Consider the following 18,126-nt stretch of genomic DNA (forward strand, 5'->3'; position numbering starts at 1 on the left):
ACAGTGGACAACGTTAACAGCGCCTGCACTGGAGGACGGCTACCAACAGCACACTGTCACAGTCCAATCTTGGCAGCCCAGGGGGGCTGAGTCTTAGAGGATGAAGCCTTCGGCTGCCATCCAAGTTCTCGCTTGCATCACGTGGGTGTCATGAGCTTTCTGGTCTTGGCAGAAGAACATACTCGAAGAAGGTTCCGTGAAGGCCCAGGATTCTGTACCCAGGACCGTGGAATCAGGCAGTGAGAGCGCCTAGGTGATGTGGCCCAGCCCCTGGAGGGCACATCTCAAGGCTGCCCAGGCCTCTGAGCTCCCAGAGCCGGCTCCTCCCTCACCTGAGGCTCTGGAGGGGCCCCTGGAGCTGAGGCTGCCCTTGCTCACCGCCCGTCACCCAGCCGCTTTGTCCCTTGGCTGCTGAACCTGTGCACGTGTCTTAGATACATTTAGTGGTTTATCCTGCCCCCTGCACCTCCATGAGATCAGGGGCCCCATTCCACCCCCTCTGGATCTGCAGGGCACCTTGGCACCTGCAGGTGCCTGTGACTCACCTGGTGGATGCCCACCTGGTCCTGGGAGGGCAGGAGGGCAGCAGGAAGGAGGAGCCCAAGTCTACTCAGCCTGGCTGTCCTCCCATCAAGACCTTCCCCCTCCCTCCACACCTGGGCTGGAGGAGGCTGGCCTGGGGGTCCCCTGTAGGGGTTCCCACGGGCTCTGCCTTGTCTCTGGGGCCAGTGGCTGTCGTGGGTACAGGTGGGGCTGGCAGGATGAGAAAGGTGGTGGGCTCCATCTTCCCAGAGCAGAAGTTATTTGGGGATGTCTCTCCTCCTCCCCGACCCGGCTGAGTGGTGTGAGGTGGACAGCAGACGCGGGCACCATGTACAGGCCGCGTTGCTGCCTCTGCCTCCACCCATTGCTACTTCTCTCTGCTTCTGGGCCTCGAGGTCCCACAGGGCTAAAAGGACACATGGCAGTCCGGCTCTTTGTCCTGGTACTCCTGAGCTCTGGCGAATATTCCCTCCTGGGTCCCTCTGGGCAGGAGCTGAGCTGGTCCTCTAGGACCTTCCCCAGGCCTGGCCTTGCCCATCCTCATGCCCCTATCAGGTGGCCATTCCCTGCTCAGGAGGACCCGTCTCCTCGCTGTCCAATGGTCCCAGAAGACTGCGTGACATTTCCTGATCAGGCCTCCCTGGGCTTGAAGCGATCCCAGCATGAACACCAAACTCCTGGCTTCTGCCCTCGATGTCCACTGCTGGGCCAGCCCTGTGGCTCCCAGCCCCATGCACACCCCCGCCCCCACAACCCACCGAGCAGCTCCGGACCTGCCGCCACGCACCCACCGACCTCCCTGCGAAGCCGTCTCATGGTCGGGGACTCCCTGTAGCGTCTATTTAAGTTGTGAATTTGAGCTTATTGCTTTGGTTCCTTCATTTCTCCAACTAGATGGAGAGGGCAGAGCACAGAGCCGCAGGTCGGGTTCTTTGGAAGATGCTAAGATGGATTTGGGCTCTGGTATGTTTATTAGGGTCTGCTGCTGTGGGAGGAAGTCAAAGCAGCAGGGGGAGTGGCCCTGGAGCCCAGCCTGGCTGACAGGGAGCTTGGCAGCAGGTCCTGCCTGTTAGAGCCCGACTTCTGTGCTCCCTGCTTCCCCGGGGAAAGGGCCCCCTTTCAGGGACATTCCCAAGGCTGGGCAGTGCCTTGGGAGGGGTCGGGCACATCTCCTGGCGGGCACTCAGGCTTACCCAGCCCTGCACTCTCAGGGCTCAGCAGAGGACACGGAGCCAGCCCGACTGCCCCTTTTGCCACAGGCAGGGGTCAGTGGCCTTCACACACCTTAAACCACCTTCCTCAAGGGCACAGGGTGGCCTGGACATCTTAGTGGAGAGAGGTGAGCAGCACCCTCCACGTCCATGACCTGTCCCCAGACCGTGTCCAGCTGCCCCCGACAGGCCCCCACCCACTGAAGAGTGATGTCAAGCAGGTCTGTGGTCAGCTACGACTGACTCTACCGCTGCGTTGGCCCCTTGAGCCTGTAAGGCCCCTGAGCCAGGAGGATCACAAGTTCGAGGTCAGCCTCAGCAATTTAATGAAAACTTCATCTCAAAATAAAAAGGTCTAGGGGTTTAGCTCAGTGGCACAGCTCTTGAAGGGCACGTACGAGTCCCTGGGTGAGATCCTCAGTACCTCAATAAATAAATACCTACGTGCACAAATAAATAAATATGTCTGTAGTCATGTTTTGCTTTTCGAATCCACCAGGTGCATGTCCCGGCTCCAAACTGATCTATACAGTGGGGACTGTCCCATCCTGTCACTCTCTCCACCACCAGTGACACTTTTCTTCCTCTCAGACACGGAATTAGAACTCACAGAGGTGTCTGTTTCTCTCTCGAGCCCCTGGGAGGAGCCGTGCAGAGTGGCTGAGACTGTGTGCCCCTCCCTTCCTCTCTCCACCTTCAGTGTGCGGCTTGGTCTCAGCCTCCAGAGCTCTTGTCCTCCCTGAGGGACTTCTTTTAGTGATGACCTGCCCAGAGGGGCAAGAGGAGAGACTGCTGGGCCCAGAAGTGAGCGTGCGTGTGCACTGGGCCCTGGCCCCAGGCCCACTGAGATCTAAAGGCCTCCGAAGCTGGCTTCGTTTCTATTTGCAAACTGATGCTCACCCCCAAAACATCCCATAACTTGTCACACAGACAAAGGACGTGTTCGCACAGACGTGTAATGGAGAAATAAAGAAGCCCTGGGTCCGTGGTGGCGGGTCAGGGAACAGAGCAGAAGAAGGAGGGGCGTGGGAGGCAAGCAGTGTGGCGTGGCGGGTGGTGGGCTGGGGATTACCCCGGGTGGAGGTTTTCTTTTTCACCAGTTAATGGTTAGAATGATTTCAACAGCCAATTAACAAGTGCGAACGCTTAAAGGACTCCCGGGAGCCTCTCAGGAGAGCCTCCTTATTGAGCTAAGACAGCTCCACCTCCCCGTGGGTGGGGAACAGTAACCAAATCAGCCACCATCACAGCGGCACCGGTTCATTGAGCACCTACTGTATGCCATGTTCCTCACACTAGGTGTAACACTCAACAACCCTCTGAAGCTGCTCAATTCCACTTCTGTTCCACAGACGAGGAAACACAGGGAGAGCCAATGCCAGCACGCTGTGTCCAGGGTCCCCATGTGCTCATGCACCCCGAGACCAGGAGGCTCCACCTGATTCCTGATCCATGGCCTCCTTCCCCCTCCTCAGTCCTCCTTTCAGACCACAGGAAGCCACGCACCATCACGGAGCCTGAGTGCCCTGGTGCGGACCCCAGCCCAGGGGTGACACCCAGGCTCAGGGCTGAGTCCCGGTCCTCGTGTGCGGTGTGGTCCTGGGCAAGGGTGGTGTCTTACTGAGCCCCGGCCTCTCAACCTGGACAGTGGAGCCGAGGACCACCTTGTGTCATTAGCAATTAATCCGGTGCATAATAGCCGTGGCTGGCCCCGTGCTGACACTGAACCATTTCCATTACTTAGCTGTTCACACACCAAAAGCTGCTTCTGGGTTCCAAGAAATGATAGTGAGGTCATGACCTTGAACTGGAGGGCCAAGCAGCCAGGCAGCCCTGCTCCCCCTGAGGTCTCTGTGCCTGCACTCGCTGGAGCACAGAGAGTGCAATCAGGGAGTTGTCGCCCTGTGGGGAGCAGGCGATGCCCCAGCTGCCCCTCTCTTCCCAAGGCAGCCCACCCTCTGCCCACTCCTCCCCTAACTTCCACACAGTCACCCCTGCAAGTATAGACCCCAGGACATCCGTGCCCGGAGTTACCTTGTGAAGGCACTGAGGGATCCAGGAGAGCAAGGACCTCAGAAGCCACCCTGTCATGGAGGCGTGTGGTGACCTCTGGGTGACCACACAGGCACTGCTCCGGTCCCTGCTCTCCTGGTGCAAATTGTGATTGTGTGTCTGCACGTGTGTGTGGGAGCTACGGCAGGTGACAGAGGGCTTTCTGCATGTCAGCTACATACTGCCAAGGGAGAAGGGAAGCCCGAGAGACCAAGACCCAAGCAGGAACAAGGGCACGTAGAGAAGAGAGAGAGACAGGACAGATGGACAGAAGAGAGCCAGAATGCAGAGAAGATACGGGCACCTCTGGACATCAGGCTGGAAAGAGGGGCGGGCAGGGGAGAAGGCTGTGGGCACTGGCCAGGGAGCCCGTCTGCTGCCCCCACAGAGCCACTGAAGGATGCTGAGCTCGGCCGGCCTGGGCAGGGTTGAGTCCAGGGAGCCGGCTCTGCCCGCAGGTGGCCAGGGGCTGGGAAACGGGGGTGGGGTGGCCGCTGTAGGAAGGTCTGGGCGCTTCCCACTGTGTGTGGCCTCGGTGCCGGCGCAGGTCCCCCATCTCTCACGGGTGTCACTGCCCCTCTGTGCTGGCTTTTGGGGACGGCTCAACGGTCACGCAGGCCCCAGCCTGGCGCATTGTGTCTGTGGTAAATGGTGGCGATTGTTCAGTGGCTGTTCTTGGCTGCGTGCTGGGCTCCCCGCCGGGTGACCTCCTGGAAGCCCCTGTTGGGGCCTGGCGGCTGGACGCTCCCTCCCACACCAGCGACGGGATCTGCCAGTTATTCTGCTCCCAGATAATCACTTCCCAACCCCAGGGCGCGCGTTGGTGGCGCGGCCCTCTGATGTCCCGCGACAGTGGCCTTTCTCCGCAGAGGCCCCCGCAGGGCCAGCATTCCTGGGGCGCCGAGCCCCGTGGTTCTCACAGAAATATGTCTTTAATCGCTGCTGTGACGCCCGGTGACGGACGGGCCATGAACTGCCCGTGGCCCAAGTGCAGACAAAGGGAGTTCAGAGCCCGTGGGCAGCGTCCCCGCACCGCGTCCTCCTCCCAGGCCCTCCCTGGCCTCGGCCCCTCTTTGGAGTTCAAGACTGGAGGCTGCCAAGTTCCACTGCAGCTCTGGCCGCCGCTGGTGGCAAACATCTTAATAGCTGAACGAGCTGAGAGGGACAAGGCCTAGGGCTCAGAGGGACAGACTGGACAGCTAACCGTCCCCCAGAAGCCCAGGGTGCTGGAGAGGGTGCTAGGCTTAACGGTACTGAGCTTCCAGAGCCTTCGAGGGGTGGCTTAAGTGGAGCCAGGTGACAGGGGTCCTCCCCACCCCCTGCCTTCCTGGAGGCTGCAAGAGCCCGACCACACTCAGGAATGAGGATGTGAGCAGAGACCTCCACCTGCTCCCTGTCACCTGCCCCTCATTCCTCCTCCCTGTGGGACTGTCCTGTTACAGGAGCCATCGATGGTCCTCCCCGTCTGAGACAGATTTTTGGTTACAACCAGACAAACATGGTTCCCAGTAGTGGGCCGCTTGCCCACCCTCCGCCAGTTCCTCCCACCCGCCCCCCCCCCCCCCCCCCGGGCTGAGTTAAGATCCCAGGCTCGAGTTTGACAGAAGTGGAAACCAAGGCCGGCCTGGCCATTGAGAGCTGCCCTCTGGTCAAGGGCTTCCCCTCTCTGGGCGTGGGCTTTCTTTCCTCTGCCCTGGGCAGATGATGGCTCCTCCCCTCCAGGGTGGTGGTTGTGGGATCAGAGACTCCGCCTCTGAGCTGCGCACACACCAGCGTGGGGTCTGGTTCACAGTGCTGCTCTCCTGTCCTCACGTCGGGACCCCAGGACAACTTGGCTGCATTTCCATTACTGAGGCCACATATGGGTGCCCCTGATCTTCCTCTGCCTGGACACACCTGTTGGTCAGTAGGGCCCAGCTGTTCTTGTTTGGGGGGTATCACCAGCTGGCCAGACTAGCGGTATGAACTGGGTTCAAAGGAGTTGGCTGTATTCATATCTAAGAAAACAGCAAAGAAACCACGCAGCACACGAACGTAAGTTTCTAAGGCAGGATGGCTCATTGACCCCAAGGGTCAGCTCCCACTCTGGAAGGCAAGGGGAGCCAGGGAGGCACGAGGCAAGAGAGACAGCATACCCGGAACCCCCTGATTTATTGGGGAAGAACCATTCATAGAATATTCCACCCAAATAAGGCGAGGGATTGGGTTTCGAAGGGTGGAGTCTTGCTTGGGGATGTCCTGTGGTCAGCAGGTTGATTGACTTTTAGGAAAGCCACACCCATCTCAGGTGCTGTGTGGGATCAGGCAGAGCGAGAGGAAAGGCACACATCGGCACAGAGCCCCAGAGCGCGTAACGCCAGACCAGTCCCCTCACACGCCCAATGCGCAGAGCTCGCACTCACAGCCCATGGATGGCTTGGAGGGGGGTCCCAGGTGGCTGCAGCAGTGTCCTACCTCACATGTCTGCTGTGGCAGGCAGGGTGGCAATCTCTCCCAACCCACCTGGCTGTCCCCTGGGTGGCTGTCACCATGTGGAGGGCACGTCCCACCCATAGCTTTCTTTCCCAGCCAGTCACCTGCAGTCTCTGTGGGGACAATGTGCCAGCACTGGCTTGGAGGGCCCTGCTGTCCTGGCGTAGGGGACAGCACTCCGTGAAGCTGGGGCTCAGGACCCCAGGGGGTGTGGTTTGATGGACGGAGCAGTTGCTTTCTGGAGGGAGCTGAGGCAGGGGTGCCGAGCGCTCCTCCCTCCTGGGTGCTGGTCTGGGGGGTCCCGCCGTCCTGTCTGTGGCTTCTCCAGTGACCACCTTGTCACCTCCCTGTTTCAGGTGCTGGAACAGAGTGGTTAAGGACACAGAAAAGGTTAAACAGGAGCCAGACCTGCCTTTCCTCTCCCTGTGACCAAGGCCACGGTGAAGCCACAGAGAAGCAGAGAGAGGGTGGGAGTGTCCCTGCCAGGTGACCATGGCCCTTCAATGTGTTTTCTTCTGTTCATGCTGTGGGTGTGCCTCTGCAAACCTTCTATTATAAACCTTAACGAATCCAGAAAACCGCACACAGCAATTGCGTGGCTGAGCGAGGCCCTGGAGCCCCCCTGGATGGGGAAGCAGTTTGCCTTCTTCCTGGAAGAGCCCCTGCATCCTGCCAGGCCCCTCCCGAGAGCCCAGTCCTGACCTCAAAACCAGGCTCGCTGTTTCCTCTGGTTTCCTTACTTGGCGTGGCCTGCCCACGTGGCGTGGCCTGGCCTGGCCTTAAAACCATCTCCCTCTGGGGCTGGCCAGTCAGAGACACGGCTAGTGTGTGATGGTTCCTTTGTCCTCTGCTGTCTCTGCAGGTCGGTAGCTGCTCTGGAGGGTTGGTCCCTTTGGCAGGGCCACAGTGTGGCATTTGTTCATGAGGGGGTGTGTCTGATGGCCTCTGCCTCTGGTGTTAGCAGCTGTCGGTGCCCAATGATGCTCAGGTCAGTAACTCATCAGGGGTTGCAAACGGTCACTTCTCTCTTTTCAAAATTTGGTCTTTTTAGTGATACATGACTGAGGAGTGTATTCATATGAGAGCACAGGAAAGTCTAGCCACATCCATTCTGCCGTCTTTCCTATTCCCCACCCCTTCCCTTCCCTTTAGTCTCCTTTGTCTAAACCACTGAACTTCTATTCCCCACCCCCACCCCATACACTTATTGTGTGTTAGCACCTGCACATCAGACAGAACATTCCACCTTTGGTTTGGGGGGACTGGCTTATTTCACTTAGCAAGATAGTTTCCAGATCTATCTGTTTTCCAGCAAATATCATCAAGTCATTCTCTTTTCTGGCTGAGTAATATTCCATTGTGTATATGTACCACATTTGCTTTGTCCATTCATCTGTTGAAGGACTTAGGCTTCATAACTTAGCTATTGTGAGTTAAGTTTGGTTCCAAAGCTTAACTATTGTGAATTGAACTGCTATAATCATTGATGTGGTATGATGTATGTAGTATGTAGTCTGTTGATTTGGGGTATATATGGAGGAGAGGGAAAACTGGGTCAAATGGTGGTTCCATTCCAAGTTTTCTGAGGAATCTCCATACTGCTTTCCAGAGGGGTTGCTCCAATTTGTAATAAACAAAATAGAAGATACAGAGACAAACCCACATAAGTACAATTATCTCAAACTAGATGAAAGCACTAGAAACATACATTGGAGAAAAGACAGCCTCTTCAACAAATGGCGCTGGGAAAACTGGAAATCCATACATAGCAGAATAAAATTGAACCCCTATGTCTCACCCTGCACAAAATCCAACTCAAAGTAGATCAAGGACCTAGGCATCAGACTAGAGACCCTGCACCTACTAGAAGAAAATGTAGACCCAACTCTGCATCATGTTGGTTTAGGAACTGACTTCCTCAATGAGGCAAGTGCAATAAGTAAAATCAAGAATTAATAAATGGGACGGTGTCAAACTATAAAGCTGCTTCCCAGCAAAGGAAACAAGATCCTGAAGAGAGAGCCTGCAGAATGGGAGAAAATCTTCACCACACGCACTTCAGATGAGCATTAATCTTTAGGGTATGTAAAGCATTCAGAAAACTTGGAGCGATCCGAGATGGCGGGCTAGAGGGAGCTGCATTCTGTGTGGCTCCGGGAGTGGGATTCAAGTAGTGGGAACACTGTTTCTCAGCGTATGATGGAGGACCCCACACCTGCTCCTGCATAGGAATCACCGCCAACGCGCTGCGCAGGACTCCAGGTGCCCAAGTAGGACCATCGGCATCAGCACCTGCGCAGGAATCCCGGCCACTGCTCCCACTCAGGACACTCGACTGCTGCCCACGTGCAGGAACTCTGGCCACCACTCCAATGTGGACACCCATCTACCAACATGGGGCTCCTCCGGTGGCCAGTATTTTGGGGCATAGCAAACACTGTCACAGTCCCCTACATGTAGTAGCCTGCACTTGGGGACACTGTACTGGGTCCAGTGACAGTGGCCAGCCACAATACTGCACACCACAGAGTTGCATGTCTGAACATGCTGCTCAACGCCACTGCCGGTCCCACCTGACCTGATACCCTATGGCAGAAAGCAACCACCTCCATCTTGGAACACTTATGTCTCTACCCTTAGTTGGGGCAACTCTCAACTTGGAACACCAGCTGGGGCTTAGAAACAATATCAGGTACTGAAAGCCCCCAACTCCCCATCTCCTGGCAGCCACTAACCCGGCACAGTGCCTGCGGCTGCACAGCTGGTCCATAGCTCTGAAAACAGGGTCCTAGACTGCCCAGTATGGAACAGCTCTCCATGACAGGTGTGCAGTCCCCAGAGCACAGTCCCCAAGACCTCCGGAGAGAGAGGTTCCTGATTGGGAAGTAGAAAGGGAGGGAAGGGGGAGATACAGTGTAGAGACTAAATTAGAGACCAGGAATTGTGGGGTCTACAAGCCATATAAGGAGGTAAGACCAGGCCCACATCACACAAGTGGGTCCAAAGGAGATCCATGGTGGAGAGGAGTCTCCCATCTGAAGGGCAAGTGCTATACCCCACCTCCAGGAGCCCTGCACCCAGGACCAACCCCTCACCCTAATAACCTTCACCACCCTGAGGGTGGAGACACCAGCAAACAGAGAAGCCCACCTATTGGATGAGAAGGGAGGTAGGAAAGATACTGATCTCCAACAGAAACAATCCTTGTGTCTTCCTTTGGAATTTTTTTTTCCTCTCTCTCTCTCTCTTCTCCCGCCCTCACATCCCCAACATTTGTGAAACCAAGTACTTTTCGTGAATTAGGCTACCGAGGACTGGGATGTCTGAGGAGTGTATCGCAATGGTGTTGTGTATCCTTCTATCTCCTGCTTTTACATTTTTAGCTTTTCTTAATATTCATGTTTTTTTTTGTTTGTTGTACTCTTCTGTCTTCCCACTTATTTGTCTCCCCCAAATTGCTTTCTCTCTCTTCTCCTGCTACTAACCAACTTCTTGAGATTCCTCTTTCATGCTTTCTAAGATCTAATAACCCTATAGCCTCACCTCCTACCCCCTCAACATCTCATCCTACACCTCACCTCCAGTTCTTTGTCAGAAACTGTAGACCCTTTTGCAAACCTACTGTTTATATTGTAGATAGTAATTGAACTCACCATTTCTGCATATTGTGAAAAAACTGTGAAGGGTTAATAGCAGCTATCTGGTTTAAGGTTGTCTATTGTTTGTACTGGGATCTGTTCACATTGTTCTGGAGGAGAGGTCTTGGAACCCTGCTGAGACACTATGAGCCTATAGGGTAAAAACTGTGATGATCCACAGAGCTGGAAGGGAAGACACATGAAAAAACAAGGGAAGAAATTGCCCCCAACTAATCAAGATGCTACATGATTAGAGTCCATGGTCAGCACAGCAGAAGAAATGACAGAGAAGGAGTTCAGATGTACATCATTAAAATATATAATTAAATATATAATTAATATAATCAAAAAGTTCTGTGTATTAAAGGATGATGTAAGAGAACAAATACAGCCAGCGAAAGATCATTTCGATAAAGAGCTACATAAGCAAATACGGGAAGCAAAAGTTTACTTCAATAAGGAGATAAAGGTTCTGAAAAAAAAAAAAGGAAATCCTTCAAATGAAAGAAACAATAAACCAAATTAAAAGTTCAATCGAAAACATCACCAACAGATTAGACCACTTGGAAGACAGGACTTCAGACAATGAAGACAAAACAGATCATCTTGAAAAGAATGTAGACCACACACAGAGAAGACGGTAAGAAACCATGAGCAGAACATTCAAGAAATATGGGATAATATGAAAAGACCAAATTTTAGAGTTATTGGGATAGAGGAAGGCATGGAGTTTCAAACCAAAGGAATGAGCAAACTATTCAATGAAATAATATCAGGGAAATTTTCCAAACATGAAGAATGAAATGGAAAATCAAATCCAAGAGGCTGACAGGACACCAGATGTACAAAATCACAACAGATCCACACCAAGGCACATTATCATGAAAAAAACCTAGCCTACAGAATAAGGAGAGAATTTTAAAAGCCACAAGAAAAAGGAATCAGATTACACAGAGGGGGAAACCAAATAGGATATCTGCAGATTTTCAACCCAGACCCTGAAAGCTTGAAGATCCTACAACAACATGTACCAAGCTTTGAAAGAAAATGGATGCCAACCAAGAATCTAATATCCAGCAAAATTAAGCTTTAGATTTGATGATGAAACAAAAACCTTCCATGATAAACAAAAGTTAAAAGAATTTACAACTAGAAAGCCTGCACTACAGAACATCCTTGGCAAAATTTTCCATGAGAAGGAAATAAAAAATAACAATGCAAATCAGCAAAAGGAGGTATTATAATAAAGGAAAAGCTAATCAAAGGAGAAACTAAATCAAGTTAAATACCAAAAATAAACAAATATGACCTCCCGGTCAAATACAAACCATATCTCATTCATAACCCTGAATGTTAATAGCATAAATTCATTAATTAAAAGACATAGACTGGCAGATTGGATTCTAAAAATAGAACTAACAGTTTTCTGCCTCCAAGAGACTTATCTCATAGGAAAAAAACATTCACAGACTGAAGGTGAATTGTTAGGAAAAAAACCATTCCACTCACATGGACTGCAGAAATAAGCAGGAGTTTCCATCCTCGTATCAAATAAAGTAAACTTCAAGCCAAAGTTAATCAAAAGGGATAAAGATGGACATTACATACTGCTCAAGGGAACCATACGCCAACAAAACATAACAATCATAAATATAAATGCCCCAAACAATGGAGGATCTATGTTTATCAAACAAACTCTTCACAAGTTCAAGAGTCAAATACAATTCTGAATGACTTTAACACACCTCTTTCACCACTGGAGAGATCTTCCAACCAAAAGCTGAACAAAGAAATGATAGAACTCAATAATACAATCAATAACTTAGACTTAACTGACATAGATAGAATATTTCATGCATCAACAAGCAAATACACTTTCTTCTCAGCAGAACATGGATCCTTCTCTAAAATAGACCATATATTATGCCACAAAGCAACTCTTAGCAAATTAAAAAAAATACGGATACTACCCTATATTCAATCAGATCTTAATTAAGCTAGATGCCCTGCAGTAGATGAATGGATAAAGAAACCATGGTGTGTATATATATATATACACAATGGAATATTAGCATTTGCAGGTAAATGGATGGATTGGGGAATATAAGTGAAGTAAGCAATCCCCCAAAAAGCAAATGCCAAATGTTTTTTCTGATATGTGGATGCTGATCCATAATGGGGGTGTTGGAGGGAGCATGGAAGGGATGGAGGAATTTTGATAGGGCAAAGGGAGGGAGAGGAAGGGCGGGGGCTAGGGATTAGGAAAGACAGTGGAATGAGATGGACATCCTTACCCTAAGTACATGTATGAAGACACGAATGGTGTGACTCTACTTTGTGTACAACCAGAGACATGAAAAATTATGCTGTATATGTGTACTATGAATTGAAATGCATTCTGCTGTCATGTATAACACATTAGAATAAGTAAATATATATTTTTTAAAAATTAAAAAAGTTAACAACAAAAACCCAAGTAATGAATGGGCAAAGGAACTGAACAGGCCCTTCTCAGAAGAAATACAAGTGGTCAACAAACATGAAAAGATGTTCAACATCTCTAACAATTAGAGGAATACAAATTAAAACCACACTGAGGTTCCTTCTCACTCTAGTCGGAATGGCAGTTATCAAGAATACAGGTAACAATAAATCTTGGTGAGGATGTGGGGAAAGGCACACTCATACATTGCTGGTGGGACTGCAAATGGGTGCAAAACGGTCATTCCACCCTACCATTCCCTTTCTGCTGACTAGCTGGGTGCTTTTGTGAAGAGGTGTGTGCTCTCTGATCCTGCATGCTCCCGTGGTGCTGTTCACTAGGGACAATTTGGGTCGAGCTTCGTTCTTTCTCTTCATCCATCAATTTCCAAAATACTGAGTTGATTCCCATCGTCTCCAAGGTGCCCTTCCCTGCCATTTCAAACCTCCCTGTGAACTTGCAGATCCAGAGGTGCAACAGGCTCAGTCAGTGGCCAGAGCCCGAGTCAGCTGCTTCCCCAGAGCCCAGCCCCTCATTGGGGGAGGAGGTGTCCCCATGCCCATCTCAGGTCCTTGATGCCATTACAGTGGTCATTGGGCACAGGACAGTGTGAGGTTTCCTGGCGCTCTCCTGCTTTGCCTGCCTGGCGCCTGGGCATTGCAGGGCGCCGTGCCCACCTTTAGCCTCCTTGGCTGTTAGTTTAAAAGAAAGACAGTGTTCTCGCTGCCCAGGGGAGACAGCCACTTTGGTTGTCTGAATTCACTCTTCTGGAACCGTCCTCATGAGAACCCGGGACACACTGCCTCCTTCCTGCCTGTTGGCAACTGTTTTCACCTTTTATGCAAAAAGTCAGTTTGTGGAATTTAAAGCCCTGACTTTGGGGTTTCTCCTTTTGAATTCCTTAAAAATATTGTCTCCTGGTATGAAACAAGGCTGGCCCAGAGCATGACGATGCCCAGTGCTCGTTTCTCAGTCATTTACTCTGGTGGCTTAAACCTCCTGTGGATATATTTAAAATTTTGATTGGACTCTAGAATATGACTCTGGATTGAACTTCTCAGGTGCCTACGTTGAGTGCTTCTGCAGCAAGTGATTTCAAGTCATTTTGTTTATGGAGTGCGACAGAGTTGCCTCTTTATTTATGCCACTGATATTCATAGCCGGACACCAACCATCACAACCAAGATACAAACCGGCCCACCACTCCTTCAACGTGGCCATTCGTGTGCTGGATACAGTCTTCCTGAGAGCTTGTTTTCCATATGGTTGGATTGCCTCACTTTGGTGGTCTTCCTGGGGACTCCTCTCATTTGTTTATGAAATCTTTTTCAGTTTTCAGCATTTCTTACTTCTGTTTTTGGTACCTGGGTGGAACTCAGGGGCACTCGACCTCTGAGCCACATCACCAGTCCTATTTTGTATTTTATTTAGACACAGGGTCTCCATGAGTTGCTTAGCACCTTGCTTTTGCTGAGGCTGGCTTTGAACTCAGGACCCTCCTGTCTCAGCCTCCCAAGCTGCTGGGATGACAGGGGTGTGCCACGGCGCCCAACCAGCATTTCTTACTTTTTTTGAGATCCCTTGTATCTCTTTTTTTTGCTGGCTTTTTCTTTCTCTTTTCATTTTTCTATTTTCAGTTAATAAGTATTCAAGTTTCACTAATATTTTTTTCCACAGTGTCGAATCCACTTTAACCTCATCCAGCGCATTTTTCATACAGACATTGTTTTTACCTGTGGAGATTTCTTGTGGGTTCATTTTGTATTTTTCATGTGTCTCCCTTTATGGTCTTCTCCATCTTCTTGAACATAAGGAATGTTGTTATATAATTTTTTTCTAGTCTCAGCTGCTGAATATATCATCTGTCTCTTAATCTGCTTTTTTTTCTCCTTAGTTTCCAACTTTAAAAATTGGAATTACAATGTTTACTGTATTGCATGTGCTGGATAGTTGTGGCTGCCTTTTATTAAAGAATTTTGTTAGAAAAGCAATCAAGTTTCTTGGAAATGCTTTGATCCTTTAGCCTTTCTTGAGTGAGACCAGAATAGTAGAGTCTGGGTGACAGGGTCCAACCACAGAGGTGAGGCCCCCGAGGTCTCTGCCTGGGCTGCTGGGCACCACGGGGCTTTCCGACGCCACACACAAGGCCCAGGAGTTGTTCCCTCGCCTTCTCTCTGGGGTTCCTCCTCGAGGCCTGGGTGGTTTCCTCAGATTCATGAATGCAGCTGTATGTATTTGAAGACTTGAGAGGAGCTCTCTGTAGAGTTCTGGAATTTTCTCTCTGGGCAGCCCTCTCCTCTCTGGTACACTGCTGTTGCTCCAGCCACCTCGGCCGACTTCCCTGAAGTTCCACTTTTGTTTTGTCCTCTTGGCTCCAGAGGCACCGTGCCTGGCGCTCCTTGGCAGGAGCCTGAGTCTCCCCAGCGCCCACCTTGCTCCTCTGGCCACTTCATTTCCTGGGGGACCCCTAGGCTACACAGCTTCTTTCCAAAGTCTGGAGATGACTGTTTCTAGCATTTTGTTTGGCAGTGGAGGAGGCCAGGAGACAGCCAGGAGGAGGCCAGTTGTTTGAGGCAGGAGCACAAGTTTGTTCCGTTTGCCGTCTTGGCTGGGAGCGTTTTACTCCTGCCTTGTTCTCACTTCTGGTCACATGTGCGCTTCCTCTGGCCACACCTTTGTTTCTGTAATGATGTTTTTCTTTTATTTCCAGCTCTTTCCTGCGTCCTCCTCCACCCCCATCTCTGAGTGTCTCTGGGCTGACCCTGTTCCTAGTGCCTTTGGGTTCATGTAGAGACCAGCCTCCACCCATTCCTGTGGGAGGCGTCTAGCCCTCAGGAGTTCACAGTGTGTCCCCTACTTTGGTACAAAACTTCCATCTCTTTGTGCCTTCTGTCCTGGTCGCAAGGGGCGGCACTCCCTGTGGCTGCCCGGGAGCCTGCCAGGCTGGATTTGGGGGTTCACAGGGCTCTGCACTGCACCCCTCCAGCTGGGCCGGGAGGCCTTGCATTTCCCCTGAGGGTGTCACACGGGCCCACGCCTCGGGCTGTTGGGGTGGCCTGCTGGCTTCCTGCCGCCCGTTGGTTGGTTTCAGTTCTCCTGTCTCAGCTGTGGCCCCGGCACTCCCTCCCTGGGGTGGGCGCTGGGCTATGGTGGCCACCGGCCCCTTCCGGCCTGCACACACTGAGGGGCCTGCGGAGCACCTGTCTCCGGGTGGCACAGCGTTCTCGTGAGTGTTGCCCATGGGGTTTGGTTCTGCTGTCCAGCTGCCATCCTGCGGGGTGTGGAGAGATCGAGAACCTGCGCCATCTGTTGGGAGCCCTGGAGGGGCCGGGCGAGTTTGGCTCTTTGGGGCCACTGGAGGGCACACGTGGCCTAGTAGCAGTAGGTGCAGCCAGCGCCTTCCTGAGACTCGCCACTCTTGGTGGCAGTAAGGGAGGCCTGAGTCGTGTGGCTTTGTTAGTATGCGTTTGCTTTCCATAGAAAGTGCCTCCCGTTGCCTGCATTGGGGAGACGCTCCGCCATGATGCCGGGATCCCCTCGGCCATGAGTGGTCTTCCGAGTCACAGAACAGCGCTGTGCCTCAGAATTTTCCTGGGTGGGAATTATTTCATCCCATAATTAATTTTTCTAATCTTTTAGTGCATTTTAAGATATTTCCAAATTTTTGCAATCATAAAAAAATGCCACTTTAGAAACCATTGCCCCTGACTTTAGCCTTCAGCTTTGTCCCCTGGAGGGCTAGACACCAGGAATTCCCTGTGATGGGGCCCGGGAGGCAGTGGAGGAGGCCAGGAGGAGGCCAGGCCATGGTGAGCTGTCAGGGACCTTCAACAGTCTCTGGTCCCCTAGCCCATTTCACAGCTGGGGAAAATGAGGCTCAGGGAAGAGAAGCAGCATGTCAGCCTTAGGTTCTAGCCAGCAACGCCTTTCCCGTCACCCAGTGTCCCTTGCTGCAAGGGGTGGGGTGTCCAACATTGGCTTCCCCTTGGGGGCCGGGCGCCTTCTCCTCGGCTTCCTGGGCACACACACACACACACACACACACACACACACACACCCCGCCCTTGGGTGGTCTGGACCCAGGGCCGGGCTGTCTGAGTCACTCTGGAGTTGAGCTGGCAAGACTGGGGGAGGCAGTAACATACAGCCAGGGCTGAGAACGGGAAAGGGGGCAGGACCCTGGGGACACTTTTGTCTCAGCTCCTCTCTGTAGGTCTCAGCATAGCAAGCGTTACGAGGACCACTCTGGCTGCAGGTGGCCCCAGGATGACTGCACATGTATTCCGCAGCCCTGATGCTGCTTCCTGTTTCTAAACTCAGCCTGTCTGACGTCTGTCCACCTTTGTGCCTCATATCTTCGGAACCTCCATTCCTTTGACGGCTGCTGGGTACATTGCTGAGCCAGGCTGCTCCATCGATGCTCTGCCCATACTTCCTGCTGATTTCCAGCTCTGTCACTGCAGCAGTGAATGGTCCTGAACTTGCCTCTGTGAGTCTGTGAGACACGGCCTTGGGGGCTTCCCATGGAGTCTTGGTCGTGTTCACACACTTAGGGTCACTAACATGCTCTTGGGGATTACTGGTCCCTAAGCCACCAACAGCACACAAGGGCTGCCATCTCCACACCACTGATGCTATGGGGTGTTAGGATCAGTCTAAGGCCTCTAGTATGAACAGGAGCCCCTCCCGGCGCTGTGGAGCTTCACCGCTGGCTGCCACCTCACCTGGGGCTCCACTCAGTCCTGGAGGCTCAACCACGAGTTCCTGGGTTCCCCGAGACCCGCACGGTCGGTGTCTACACTGTGTTTCTTTTTCTCTTGATAATTTTGCAACAGTTTCCTATGTGTTTTCTTGATAATCTTTGTTGGTTAGAGATTGCAAATATTCTCTAAATCTGTCATTATTGCTGTCTTTGTGATGTTCTTGGTTGAGCAAAAATATTTAACTTTAATATGATCAAATCCATGAAATCCCTTCTTCTGTTGTTTTTCTTTCTTTTGCAAACTATTTCAAACATTTCCTTCTCTGTTCCAGAGCCGGGGTAGTGATAATTCTCCTGTACTTCATTCTCCTGGTTTTACAGCCTTGCTTTGTTTGGAAGCTCTTTAATCCTTCACTAATTTGTAAGTAACACAAAATATAGATAGGATTCTTAAAGTCTACATATTGAGCCAAATCTCCAAACGTCATTTAGAGAATGATACCTTCCTTCTTCATTGATTTTTGATAACACCTCTTGAATCGGCTTCTGGACTTTTTTTCCGGCTGCTGAACTTATTAATTTCTAAGCCGTACCACACAGTGTAAATTATCATTTTGTAACATACCTCAAGTAGCCTGGGGGTGGTTTTAGTTTTGCAAATTGCTTTAGCTATTTGTTCTTTGAGGTTCCTTTTGGCCCCATCTCATTCCTGTCCTAAATCCTGCTGAATTTTCTGGTTGCGTAGAGTGGAATTTGCCCAAGCCCTTCCCTCCCACGCTACGTCACTGGGTCCACTGGTGTGTTCCCCGATGGGGTTCTGGAATCTTCTCCACAAAGCTCCTCCACAGTGTCAGGGCCCCTTCTGGGCAGTTTGATCCTTTTGTCTCTGGCACAGAGGGTCCTTGGCTTTCCCAGCTGCTTCTCCAGTGGGACAGGACCTTGTGGCTGCCCCTAGTGCGTGCAGCTTCCTGTGGGCTGGTATTCAGCAGGGTGCCAGTCCTCTCCACCCAGGAGGGCTTATCCAGG

The sequence above is a fragment of the Urocitellus parryii genome, chromosome 6 (assembly GCF_045843805.1).
Source record: "Urocitellus parryii isolate mUroPar1 chromosome 6, mUroPar1.hap1, whole genome shotgun sequence".
Lineage (NCBI taxonomy): Eukaryota > Metazoa > Chordata > Mammalia > Rodentia > Sciuridae > Urocitellus > Urocitellus parryii.